Source organism: Chiloscyllium punctatum, chromosome 32 (assembly GCF_047496795.1).
Source record: "Chiloscyllium punctatum isolate Juve2018m chromosome 32, sChiPun1.3, whole genome shotgun sequence".
NCBI classification, from domain to species: Eukaryota; Metazoa; Chordata; class Chondrichthyes; order Orectolobiformes; family Hemiscylliidae; genus Chiloscyllium; species Chiloscyllium punctatum.
The window spans coordinates 62,262,529-62,276,026 of NC_092770.1; the positions used below are offsets into that span (position 1 = coordinate 62,262,529).

General features: G+C 42.5%; 1 protein-coding gene across 1 annotated transcript in view; it reads left to right on the top strand.

Annotated features, from left to right (window-relative positions):
- The first annotated feature begins 1,971 nt into the window (after positions 1–1,971).
- LOC140458225 (V-type proton ATPase 116 kDa subunit a 4-like) overlaps positions 1,972–13,498 on the top strand; it is a 69,235-nt gene continuing 57,708 nt past the window's right edge. The window contains exon 1 of the mRNA XM_072552499.1: positions 1,972–2,126. The gene's annotated coding sequence lies outside the window, so the exon portion shown is untranslated. The remainder of the gene's footprint in view (positions 2,127–13,498) is intronic.

Sequence of the window (13,498 nt, forward strand, 5' to 3'; positions counted from 1 at the left end):
AGCTGGTAGAATATGGATTCTTCTTTTATTCTCTTGTGGGACATGGGCCAGTATTCATTGCCTGTCTCTTGAGAAAGTGGTGGTGAACTGGCTTCTTGAACTGTTGCAGTCCACGTGCTGGATGTAGACTCAAATACCATTAGGCAGGTAGTTCCAGGATTTTCACACAGCGACAGTGAAGGAATGGTGATATATTTCCAAGTCAGGATGGTAATTGGCTTGGAGGATAACTTGCAAATGGCAGAGTTCCTCTCTGTCTGCAGCCCTTGCGCTCTAGATAGAAGTGGTCATGGGTTTGGACAGTGCTGGTCAAGGAGCCTTAGTAAATTTCTGCATTGCACCACATAGCTGGTACATACAGCAATTACTGAGCATCAGCAACAGTAGGAGTGAATGAGGTACCAGCCAATTTGGGGGTTTTGTCTTGGATAGTGTCAAGCTTCTTGAGTGTAGTTTGAGCAGCAATTATCCAGGCAAGTGGGAAGTATTCCATCACACCCTGGACTTGCACCTTGTAGATGCTTGTCAGGCTTTGAAGAGTCAGGAGTGAGTTACTCAATGCAATATTCTTATCCTCTGACCTGCTCTTGTAGCTGCTGTGTTTATGTGTGAATCCAGTTCAGTTTCTGGTCAAAGGTAACTCCAAGATGTCAATGCAATTGAACGCCAAGGGGCGATGGTTACATTGTAACTTCTTGGAATGTTCATTGCCTGACATTTGTGTTGCCTGAATATTACTTGCCACTTGTCAGTTCAAGCTTGGATATTGTCCAGGTCTTGTTGCATTTGAACATGGACTGTTCAGTCACAAGTAGTGCTGAACATTGTGTAATCACCAGTGAACATCCTCACTCTGACCATATAATGGGGGGAAGGTCATGAATGAAACAGCTGAAGATGGCTGAACCGAGGACACTACCTTGAAGAATACTTGGGAGATGTCCTGATCATCCTTTGCACCAGGTATGACTCCAACCAGTGGCCAATTTTCCCCAATGGTTCCTAGTAATTCCTTGATGCTACACTAGATTGATATCAAGGACTGTCACTCTCACCTCCCCTTTAGAATTCAGCTCTTTTGTCCATGTTTGAACCAAAGCTGTAATGAGGTCAGGAGCTGAGTGACCCTGGTGGAACTGGGCGTTACTGAGCAGTTATTGTTAAGCAGGTGCTGCTTGTTAGTTCTGTTGATGACACCTTCTATCCTTTTACTGATGATCGAGAGTAGACTGATGGGGCAATAATTGTTTGGCTTGGATTTGTCCTCCATTTCCCCACATTGCCAGGTGGATGCCAGTGTTGTAAATCAATAAATCCATTATACAAGACCAATCCCAGTCATGGAGACCATAACTATCATTGCTATTGCAAGGTCTCATCTGATTCAGTAACATTGTTTAGGGCAAGAAATCTATATCAATATTGCGTTATATTTTTTATTCATTCAAGGGATGTGGACGTCATTGGCTAGGCCAGCATTTTATTGCCCATCCCAGAGGGCAGGTAAGAGTCATCAACATTGCTGTGGGTCCAGAGCCACAATTAGGTCAAACCAAATAAGGACAACAATTTCCTTCCCTACAGGACATTAGTGAACCTAGCGTAGCCACCTGTAACTTCAGACACACAGCAATTTAGGTTGACTCATAATTGCCCTCTGAAATGGCTGAGCAAGCCTCTCTGTTCAAGGGCAGTTAGGGTTGGGCAACAAATGTAGGTCTGATTGAACAGAAATATGGTTGAATTGGTCGGTGTGGGCTTTGCAATATGTTAAGGTGAAGAAGTAAAGTTGATTTTTATTTTTTGTTCCTTTCTTCAAGAATCCTCCTCCTCAGGGCTGGATAACTGTGTATAGCTGCAAGTTCATTGCTGCTTGGGTAGGTGTGGTTGTTGATGTGAAAGCAAACTGAAATGAGCTGAAAAGTGACGGCTCGATGGTATTGTGAATGATTCAGCACCAGGCAGCTCCGGCTCTAGCTGCAGCTCCTTTCACTGCCCTTTGCCCACACTGTCGACATTCCATGTATGCTTGAGCTGCTCCTGAAAGCATTCACTTCCACAGTTGCTTTACCTGTACTGCACAGCATTGCTGTTTGGCTTAGGCCCAGAGAAGATAGTTTGCACATGTAAGTTCTCAATTCGATCTTTTAACTTGAGTAAACTATGAGTTTATTTGTATTCTTTTAACGAGTTAATATTGCTTCGTCAGAGCAGGATGGAGAAGGCATGCTTTGAAAACGGTGTATTACTTGCTCTGTGGCTTCCAGCTTTTTAAAAAGGTTTTGCCAGTTGTGACGGACTGAATTTCAGTGCTGGCAAATGCTTTGAAACTAGTCTTAAGTTACCAAGTTCTTTGCATAGTTTGGTGGAGTATATGAAGAGGACCACAAAAAATGTAACTGTGGAATTAGTGAACAGTACGGAGTCCAGCAGGAGTGTTAGTGATCCTGTAAATACTACAGATTGTGTTTACATTGGTGCCAGTACATTGTGTGATTGTGCAGCACACCACATTAATATGGTGGGTTTACCTTGAAAACCAATGGATTTCTCAATGGAGTTGTGGTTCTACACTAACTGCTCATGTACAGCTACTTTAGAATTACAACGTGTTCCCCTAATTTTTTCAAATTCAGCAACATCAATATTGCATTATGTTTTTTTATTCATTCAGGGGACATGGATGTCATTGGCTAGGCCAGCATTTTATTGTCCATCCCAGAGGGCAGTTATGAGTCACCCACATTGCTGTGGGTCCAGAGCCACAATTAAGCCAGACCCTGTAAGGATGACAGTTTCCTTCCCTACAGGACATTAGTGAACCACATGTTTTTTTTTTCCTGACAATCCGCAATGGCTTCATCGTCATCATTAGGCTCTTAGTTCCAGATTTTCTTTTCCTTATTGAATTCAAGTTCTAACATCTGCCATGGTGGGATTTGAACCCAGGTATCCTCACGTGGGTCTCTAGATTAATAGTCTAGTGGTAATATCATTAGGCCATTGTCTCCCCTAAACCACACCCATTGGAAGATGAATTGGGACCGATGAAGATTAAAGAACTACAAGAATGTGAGTACCACATCAGCATTGAGTGTCTAATTAGCTGTTCCTGTCCTCAGTGCATATGCATAGCCATCACAGTTTTTGATAACACTGAAGTATTGAGAAATTATAGAATGGTGTCAGTCACCTACAATTGTAGAAATAACCTACAAAGAGACCATTATGTATCCTTGAATTAGTTCATTTCCCTCTGCTCTTTCCTCACAGTATTGCAATTTTCTTCCATTACCTATTTATTCAATTTGACAGTACCCTGTTGGATTTATTTCCAAACTTTCAAGTCATTTTTCCCAGGTCTTATCAGTGAAGCAGAAAAGAATTTGCATCCTCTGCTGTGATTCTTTTTAACCTTAAATCCATGTTTTTTGGACCTGCTAATTGAAAAGAGGTTCTGCTTGTTTATGTTTCAAAACCTGTCATCTCCTGAAATCTCCTTTTCATTCTCTCTGAGGTCTTGACATTCTTCCAAAAGTGCGGAGCTTTTACTCTTTCATTACTAAATCATCGCTTCTCCAGAAAAGTCAAGTCTTGGAATGGAGTATTTCCGTTTACCTAACAGTGTGGACTGAATTGTTGTACGACTGTGTGAAATATCTCAGTTATAAAAAGAAATGTAAGTGTAAGTAAATACAACTAGACAGCAACTCTTTGCACAATTAATCTTAGAGGGGAGGGCTGATGCTGTAAAAAACAATTGATATCTTCTGGTTTGTCCTCAGTTCAACAAGTATAATTGATCACATAACATACCTTCCCTGAAAGTGTGGAAAGCTTCATGAAATTTAGAGGCTGTTAACTTGAGAACCAGTGTATCAGTTGTGTGCTAGATTGTATGCAGAAGTAAAGTCTTCTAATTATTTTCCGCAAAAAAATTCAACTCCTTCTTAACAAAGCTCAGGATGTTGCTACCTAATGCTGGATGAAATCCTTAACTTGAATTGGATTGTTTGATTTGATTAGTTCAGAGCCAGATGTATTTTGTAACAGTGAGAAGTGTGGTTATAATGTCTTCACTCTCCGCTGCAATTTAAAAAAAAATAAACCAAAGCATTGAATCTAAAGGCAGAAACATGAAGGAATAAAGAATGCTCATCTTCACAGTCCATCTTGTTAAATTCTCCGTCATGGGCTGTGGGCCTGGTGGCCAGGCATAAGTCCCCTTCGCCTCGTCACTGCCGCTGGAATGAAAGTTGCCACTCTTTGGTGCCATCTTGTCTCCACGAATGCCCTCACCAGAATGAGTCCTGACTGGACCTCGCCAATGCAGAAGCCACCGATACCACCAGATTACACCAACGGTCGATGAAACTAAAAGTTTCCCATTGTTAGTCAGATTCGGATATTCAATAGTGTCTGCACTCTTTTGTGAAGAACTAAGCAGTACAAATCTAAAAGCATTGAACTTGCAAACACCTCTGAAATCTGTGTCCATATTTCCCATTAGGTCCTGCCCATGGAGCTAATATCTTGGCAGGATGCCTGTGCGGAGCATGCTCCTTCACTGATAGGTGGCCCCGCAGCCAATTTACATTTAGCGGTTTTGAGGCAAGACTTACATCTCCATCTGAAAGGAAGCTCACTCCCAAGAGCTGCTGGCCCATCGAATGGTTCCAGCAGCGCCACTGGAATTGGTGTCTGTTAGTGGAACTACATTTGACCACCCTCAGAGGACCATTGCTGGATCTGGATGAAGAGAAGAGGAAAGGGGACATGTGATGCTCATGGCAGGGCCACAGTAAGATGAGAGAGCTTACGGCCGGAGGAACACTTTGGTTGAGCCTCGACATTTTTAGGCAGCCAATAAAGAAGCACCATCCCTTTTCTTGCCCAGGAGTGGGATCTGGCAGACTTCAAACTGGTTCTATACTCAGCCAAATATGGAAGAAACTGGCGGATGTCCTGCTGTAGTAAATGTTAGGATTCATTTGCCCCAAGGGCAGGTGGGCCCCATGTCTTCTTTGCTGTATATAGAATTGCTATGGGCTTAGGGGGAAGTTGCCAGACATCAGGATAAGAGTCCATAATATCACATTTAATCTCACTAACACGGCCATTCTATCCACTGCTGCCAGCCAACCCACACCCAGAGGAGAGGAGAATTCTGACGCATATTTGACTTTCTCAGTCGTATTCCTATCCTTGCCACACCCCTGAAACAGCTCTGATCAAAGTTACAAATGACATTCTATGACACTTTGACTATCCTTTCTCTTGACCAACAGTAGTCTGTCACATGATTGATATCACAATCTTCCTCCAGAGCCTCTGCCCTGAGGTCCAGTGGATTGGATGGTTCTCAGCTCATTGCATCTGTTTGCAACTTTTTAATGTTGTCCTCCTTAGGTAGTCCTGATTTGGAGATGCCGGTGTTGGGCTGGGGTGGACAAAGTTAAAAATCACACAACACCAGGTTATAGTTCAACAGGTTTATTTGGAAGCACTAGCTTTCGAGGTGCTGCCTCTTTATCAGGTCATTGTGGAACATGATCATACAACTCAGAATTTATAGCCAAAGATTACAGTGTCATGGAGTTGGAATGATATATTAAACAACGACAGTTAAAAATCAAACAACATCAGGTTATAGTTCTTAAACAAAGTTACATTAAGTCTTTCATCTTTTAGAATGGGATATGGTGGTTTAGATTCCTTAATATTTAAATGCCAGAATTACATTCTCAAGGGGGCATCAGTTTATCTACTAATAGGTGTCATCTCAGCTCAGACAATGCATTAAATATGTGAAGATAAAGTCTGTACCAATGTTGAGTCAATTCCATTTCTAAAGTGGGGCCCACAGAACTTTACATGGATTCATGCAGTTTTTGAGCAAAACAAAATGTAATTCTGCAAATGCAAATTCACCCCACAAACTTATATGTGCGTGGTGCAGGAGAGACAGAGTGTGTGTGTGTGAAAGTGAATGTATGCATGTGGGTATGTAAGCTTGGTCAAGTGTGTGTGTGAGTGTGATGAGGTAATAAGTCTGTGAGAGGGTGCATGCTTGGATGTGAATGTGGGGAGTGTGCATGTGTGTACATATGAGAGAGGGTCTGTATGAGTGTATGAGAGAGGGTCTGCATGAGTGTATGAATATGTAGGAATGTGTGTGTGTAGTGTAGTGGGGTCACCTGTAGCGTGACATGAACCCAAGGTCCCGGCTGAGGCCTTCCCCATAGGTATCAGCCTCTGCTCGGCCACTCTGCATTGTTGCTTGTCCCAAAATCTGCCTTGGAGGACGGTCACCCGGAGGCCTGAGGTCGAATTTCCCAGACGGCTGAACTGCTCGCTGACTGGGAAGGATCATTGCACAGTGTCAATTTATTGTCGTAGCGTCTGTTCAGTCTCGCCAATGTACCATGCCTCGGGACATCCTTGCCTGCAGTGTATGAGATAGACAATGTTGGCCGAGTCACATGAATATCTGCTGCGTACACTCTGACAGTGTTCGTAGTCAATGTTGTCCTGAAGGCTGGGCAGTTTACTGCGAACAATGATTTATTTGAGGTGGTTGTTTAAAGGCAAGAAGTGGAGGTGTAAGGAAGGTCTTGGTGAGGTGCTCGTCCTCATCATCATGTGTTGCAGACTGCGAAGAACATGGTGTAGTCTTTCAGCTCTCGAGTCAATGAAGAGTATCCTATTGGTTACATCCCATATCTGTCTCCTGAGGAGGTTATTACAGTTTCTCGCTGTGGCATGTTGGAACTGACGGTCAACCAATTGAGCATCATACCCTGTACTTATGGAGGCATCCTTGAGCACTTACAAGTGTCCGTCATGTTCTTCCTTGTCCGAATAGATTCTGTGTATGCGTAGGGCTTGCCTGTAGGGGATGGCTGTTTTAAAATGTTTTGGGTGAAAAGCTAGAGGAGTGCAGCAACGTGACATTATCCGTGGGTTTGCGGTAGAGTGAGATGCTGAGGTGCACAACCTTGATGAAGGTGTCACGTGTCCAAGAATGAGATCGATACCTAAGAGTAGTCCGTGGTAAATCTGATGGTGAGATGAAACACGTCGATTCAGTCTGTGTAGGTGTTTCAGTCACTCCTCACGTCTGAGCCAGGAGTCTCAGGAACAAGGTACACCTCTCCAGAGGTGTTGTAATAGCTCAGGAAGCATGACTGGAAAGGAACATCATTTATTGCTAAACACCAAAATGGAGCCACTACTTGTGAGGTACACAGGCTAGTACCAGCCTGAGACAATCAGCTCTGCACACCCATTCCTGGGTCTGCTTCATTTCTTTATTTTTTACAATCAGAATTGCTCTTAAACACAACTGAATTTTTCCTCCCTATCACTAAATCACCATGACATTTTTTTCATCTATTAACTACCACCAGTAAGTCGCCCATGTAACCAATTACTTGCAAAGCCCAATAAGAGCAATGCAAACTATCAGAGGTGAGGGAGAGCTGCAAGAAGGGGAGACTGGGTCTGCTTTCTAAAGGGCTCAGGTGATGAGTTCCAACTGGGAAGGCCATTACCAAGGGAATTCATACTCAATGAACTCTGTAAGGGCATTAATTAATGATTTTCCATGGACCTTGTAGGGGTTATCACAGGTGTGTCATAACATCTCTGATCAGTTTGATTAAAATACATATTCCAATATCCAGAGGACCACTAAGATCCAAACAAAAATTCACAGGATTCCTGTCAGAGGAAAGAAGGTCCAGAAAGATGCACATGGTTCTTGTGGTGTAGTGGTAGTGTCCTACCTCTGACCTAGGAAGCCCAGGATCAAATTCCACCTGCTTCAGAGATGTGTTATCACATCTCTGAATGGGTTAGTTGGAAAATGCCTAATTTTGGCCTCCTGCACGTTCCTAATTTCCACTGATTCCCTCAGCACGCCTGCTTTATCGATGGGACATAAGACATCATTGTCCCAAGAAACACAAGACATTCCTATTTCTTCATCACCCTAGCCATTTTGTATTGTGATCTAAATAGAACTTTGTTTGGATGGGTTCAAATATGGGGCAGAATTTTACACTCCTCTGCGAGTGAATTGCCTGGCTAGCAGGAAGTGGGTAATGTTGGGGAGGGGATGTGGTAGGTGTTAGTAAGATTAAACACAAAGCTATGAGCACCCTTTCCTGGTACCTATCCACATGCCTTTCCTAGTACCTACCCACGTGCCCTCCAAACCCATTGCAATGCAATTCAAGGAAGGTGTTGGGAAGCCCACCTGCCATTGGCCATATGAGGCCTTGGGTTGACACATTAGACTCTCTTCAGTTGTCAAACATCCCCCATCCCTGGGTGATAGGGAGATAGGTTTGAAAGCCCCCCCATTGGCACAAGTTGCTGGATTATTTGTCAGAGATTCTTCCAATCTGTGCCCCCCAAGCACTCGACCCATGGATCACGACGTCAAGCCACCCTCACCAGGAACGTCCTACTCTTTCTCAGTTGATATCCCAGTGGGTGGGTGGAGCTTTTTCTTATATATTCCATTGTGGCCAGAGGATCACTTGCAATGAATTCTCTTCCCACTTCCACGTTGGTAAATCTGGAGTCTAGCGAGGATCTATCCTTGGCCTGCTCTGCTATTGCTAACTATGCGGGCCCTTTAGAGACACCTTCAGCAGCACATCACATTGTAAAGGCATGCCAATAACATCCAACACCACCACTGTCTCTGCTTTGACTGATGCTCATCTCATAGCTAACAGTGAGAAGGACAAAATTCCCTTCAACTTTAATATTGGGAAGACTTACTCCATTGCTTTTGATATGAGTGACAAGGTCCACCCTTTCCTCCCAGAACTGTCCAAGGCTGAGTATATGACTGCTCACCAGGTTTTCTGGTTCTGAGCTGAGCCTACATAGTCTCTTAACCTCTTACTTCCACTTCCATTACATTGGGCACCTTCATCCTTGCTTCATTTCTTCTACTATCAATCCCTTCATCCATGTTGTGCTCTCAAGGCCATCCCAAACTTGCACGCTGTATCAACTTGAGCTCATCCGTAACTCTGAAGCCCATTTCTCGACTTGGATCTAGTCTAGTTTACCCACCACCATTATACTCAATGAACCACATTGGCTCAAAGAGCTTAAAAATCTCATCCTCATTTTCAAACCTTACATCTAATGAGATGAATCTACCACTCTTTTTTTTTGGCAAAGTGAAAGTCGTGTTGAATTTTTTGAAGGGATTCTCATTTCCAGGCTGAGTAAGATTTCTCAATATGTCTTACCAAAAACACCTCATTAACGAGCTATCCTACCTACCTACCTACCATGGCATTGCTCATTTCCAACTCTTTACCCATCTTACCTCGAGGATAATAGTGGGGAAACACAAATAATCCAGCAACCCATGGCAATTTGCAGCTTGTGTCTATCACACAAATTATAGGACTATTTACACACCACTTATGGTGCACACAATACACCTCATGTTCCTTCTTCCAACAATTCCAGTTCTTACCTTTTCATCAAGTTGCAAGTTCACTTTGCGAAGCATTAGGGAGATTCCTCAGAGCTGAGCTCTTAGGAAAATAACTAGAATTCTCCATGCAAAATTTTGACCTTTCCGATGTGGGTTTATAGGACACCTTCTCTGTAATTCCCAGAGATACAATCTGTTATGGTTAAAAACATATTTGATGTTTCCTGAGTTAAATAATAAATATTGCCAAATGACATGGAGTGTGTTTGGAGTGTAACTATGAGTGACACAGCTTCAGGCTATCTTTGCCTTCAGTCTGTCCTTGTAATTAGTCCAATCAAGATAAGACTCAAATGTGGATCAAACCAGCATTGTGTTACTTTGGAATGTTTCAATGAAAATGTGACTAACGTCAGCCAGGCAAGTGGGACTAGTTTAGTTTGGGAAACTTGGATGGCATGGACAAGTTGGACTGAAAGATCTGTTTCCATGTTCTATGACTAACACTTTTTGACATTGGGACATCCAGTTGGTTGAAGAACATGCAGTGTATTTGATCTAAAAGCTGTTGGTGCCCGGTGTAGGTGTGAGATTGATGTATCATGGTTCAGTAGAGCAACACTTCCTTAACTAATCACTGCTAACAACCAGGAACAGCTGCCTGATCTTATGCCAGCGCTAAGCTGCAAGGTACGACAGACATACTGTGAGTCTTTAAGCTCTGACTGAGGGGGCAAAACATTATAAGACAAGGCAGAGATGGTGGGAGCTACTCAGCAGGCACAAGGTGAATGAATGCTAAGGGAGCAAACAAGAAGTTCTGCGATGCACCCTGATCCAGACCAGGAGTTTGTAGCCTATTCCTGTGCACAACTCTGCCAAAATATCCTGGCAGCAGTAATAGAATGAAAGGTATTGGTGCCATCCACTGTGGCACTGAAGTGCAGCTCTATATTGTAAGTGGGTTGGAAATGTGTCGTGAGTGAGTGAAGAGACTGGTTTATGTCTGATGCCAACCTCCATAGTTAGGGGTTCAGGTGCTCGCTGCCCATGGAGTGTGCCCTGGGATGCTGGGCACTGCTGCCCAAGGTGGAGGTGCAGAGGAGTAAGCAGTGAACTGGTGACACCAGGTATCCACTCTGTTGTTCATGTCAGCAATTGTCATCTTCTTGTTTCTTTCTGGCATTTGGGAGAGTTGGAAACTGCATTTAACTGGATGTAGAAGTGTAGAATGTAGGATCAGGAGTAGGCCATTCAGCCCCTGAAGCCTGCTCCACCATTCAACATGGTCAGGGTTGATCATCGAGTTCAATCCCAAATCCTGCCCTCCCCCCCCATATCCCTTGAGTCACATGAGCTCGATCTACCTCCTTCTTGAAAATACATAATATTTGACCATTTTCTGTGGTTGTGAATTCCAGGGGCTCACAACTCTCTGGGTGAAGGAAGTTCTCCTGATTTCAGTCCGAAAAGGTTTGCCCCCTATCCTTGAACTGTGACCCCCTATTCTGGACTCCCCCAGGATCAGGGACTGTCTTTCTGTACTTAAATTCCTCATTTTTCTAAACTCCAGATGAATACAATTCTAACCAACACAATCTCTTTTTGTACATCAGTCTACCATTCCAGGAATCAACTTGGGAAACCTTTGCTGTGCTCCCTATACAACAAAAACTTCCTTCCCCAGATAAGGAGACACAATATTACAGTTGTGGCCTCACCAAGGTCCTGTATAATTGTTGCAAGACATCCTTGTTCCTGTACTCAAATATAATTGCAGTCAGAAATCCTGATTCTTGAAGTGAAAATAAGGTAAAATAAGGGAATAATGGAATAATAATTCATGCAAACAGACCTCGCACTGCTCTGTAATTGCAGTGGAAAATTAGACTTGTCCTCCCAATGTTATGAATCTCATTTCTCATCTTATTATCTCAATGGACTCATCAATGTGCACATTATTCAGAGATTGGGAAAGTTCTGGCTTATATGCCAAACTACACACATAGCTCCTGCTTTACTCTTAGAAGAATAAACAAGGATAGAGGATAGAAAGCCAGTTGCAACTCTATTGGAGTGAACTAGTGGGATTGAACACTCTCATGTGGACCAGCTAAGATTCAAATGCTAGCATATTATGAAGGCCACAGTCGAAACCCTCATGTGTTGCAGGCAAAGATATAGTCTCACTCTGAGTGCTGCAAACCAATTTAAAAATGGAATCATGACAGTGGAACTTCCATCAGCTGGCAAAACCTGGAATCAGGTACCTGGAATCTGTCCTGCTAAGAATGTCAACTCTACCAATAAACAGGACTACAAAAGATGCAATGTTTAACTACCTGCTCTTTGTGAATATTTCAAATGTTGATCTATATATCTGTTAGTTTTTTAACCTTTAAGTTTAAAATAAAACTTTTTTGAACTTACTTCTTATTCCGGATCTGTTTTTTTGTATTAGCGTTTCGTCTTATGTGTCGGGATTAGTAAACTCACTCTTCATTAATGTCTGAAAGTCTGGTTAAATTGACTCCATTTAAAACAGAAATTTATTGGAGTCTGGGAGGAAGATTATGCATAAGGGAAGACACCCTTGCCAAGTTAATCTTGTTGCAAACATACAACTGAGGGGGGTAGGGAGGGCTGAACACAGAAGGGAACCAGTTCAGTGTTCGTCACTGGAAGGTGCCTAACATTTGGGTTATCCTGTCTGGAAGTGTAACAAACTAAGGAACATCACTCAGGGTCAAGTCATATTACAGATGGCACCAAACCTGGAAGAATTAAGGAAGATAACAACAGATTTCAAGAGGACAGGTAGTATAAATGACACGTGACAGATACAAATCAATGCAAAAGGTGTGGTGATGTGAAGAATATTCTTCACATTTTGATGTGAAGAATAGTGAGACATGGCATCCACTCCAATGTAACATTTTAAAGCAGCGAAGAACCGAGATATTTAGCAGTGCTTGTGAACAAATATTTGAAGCTGACAGGAGTTAAAAATGAAGGTAATAGTGCATATGGGATCCTTAGGCTCTTTAAATAGAACCACAAAGTCAGGAAGTCATATGAAACCTTTAAACATTTACGTTAAACAAAATTGACACCCTCTGCCAATTTTTAACAAAAACAAGTTTTCCATGGGAATATCTGAGTGTCAATTTCACCCTCTCAGTGAGATTTCAAAGGTCTTGCAATAAGACAGCTACTGTGATTAATTCTCATGTAAGTTAGCAAGGACCGGGAGTTGCTGAAGAACATCGATCAAGTGAAGATAGCACTCTGCATTGGCAGTAGCAAAAACATCACAAATATTTCTGCCCATTTATTCTTCTCTGGTTTAAGCTATCGTGACAAACATTCAATGGTGTCAGGTTTTTAAGATGATCGGTGGATTTTCTTTTCAAAATACCCTAAAGTACTGTACATTACAGCAGCCATTTTGTTTGGAACCATTCTGGGTTGGAGGAGGAGGTGCTTATCATGTGACTCTGCCCATGTGACACTTAATCTTATGACATCAGGTCACATGGTTATTCCAGATGTAACTGCATTTGCCTTGCAAAGGTCTTTATTTTTATTTCTGTTTTCATGGAACCGATTGTACTGTGAAAAGTTTCAAGAAGGAGAATGGCTCAAGTCAGTAGTTGAAGAGTGGAATTAAATTACTGGTAACTTAATTAAAAATCACTGGTAACTTCTTTTTTATTTGTGGGATGTTGTATCAGTGGCTGGGCTAGCATTTATTGCTCATTTCCTAATTGTTTTGGAGAAGGTAATTATCTTGGCATGCTATCTCCTTGATTTGCTGCAGTCCTTGGATCGAAAGGTACCCTGTAAGGCTGATAAGGGGAGAGCTCCATGACTTTGACCAAGCAACTATGAAGGAACATCCATGCATTTCTAACTCTGTATGGTGTGTGTCTTAGAGGGGATACTGTAAGTCATGGTGTTCCTGTGCATTTTCTGTCCTTGTCTTTCTAGGTGGTAGATATTGTTTGTTTGGACTATGCTTAGGAGTTG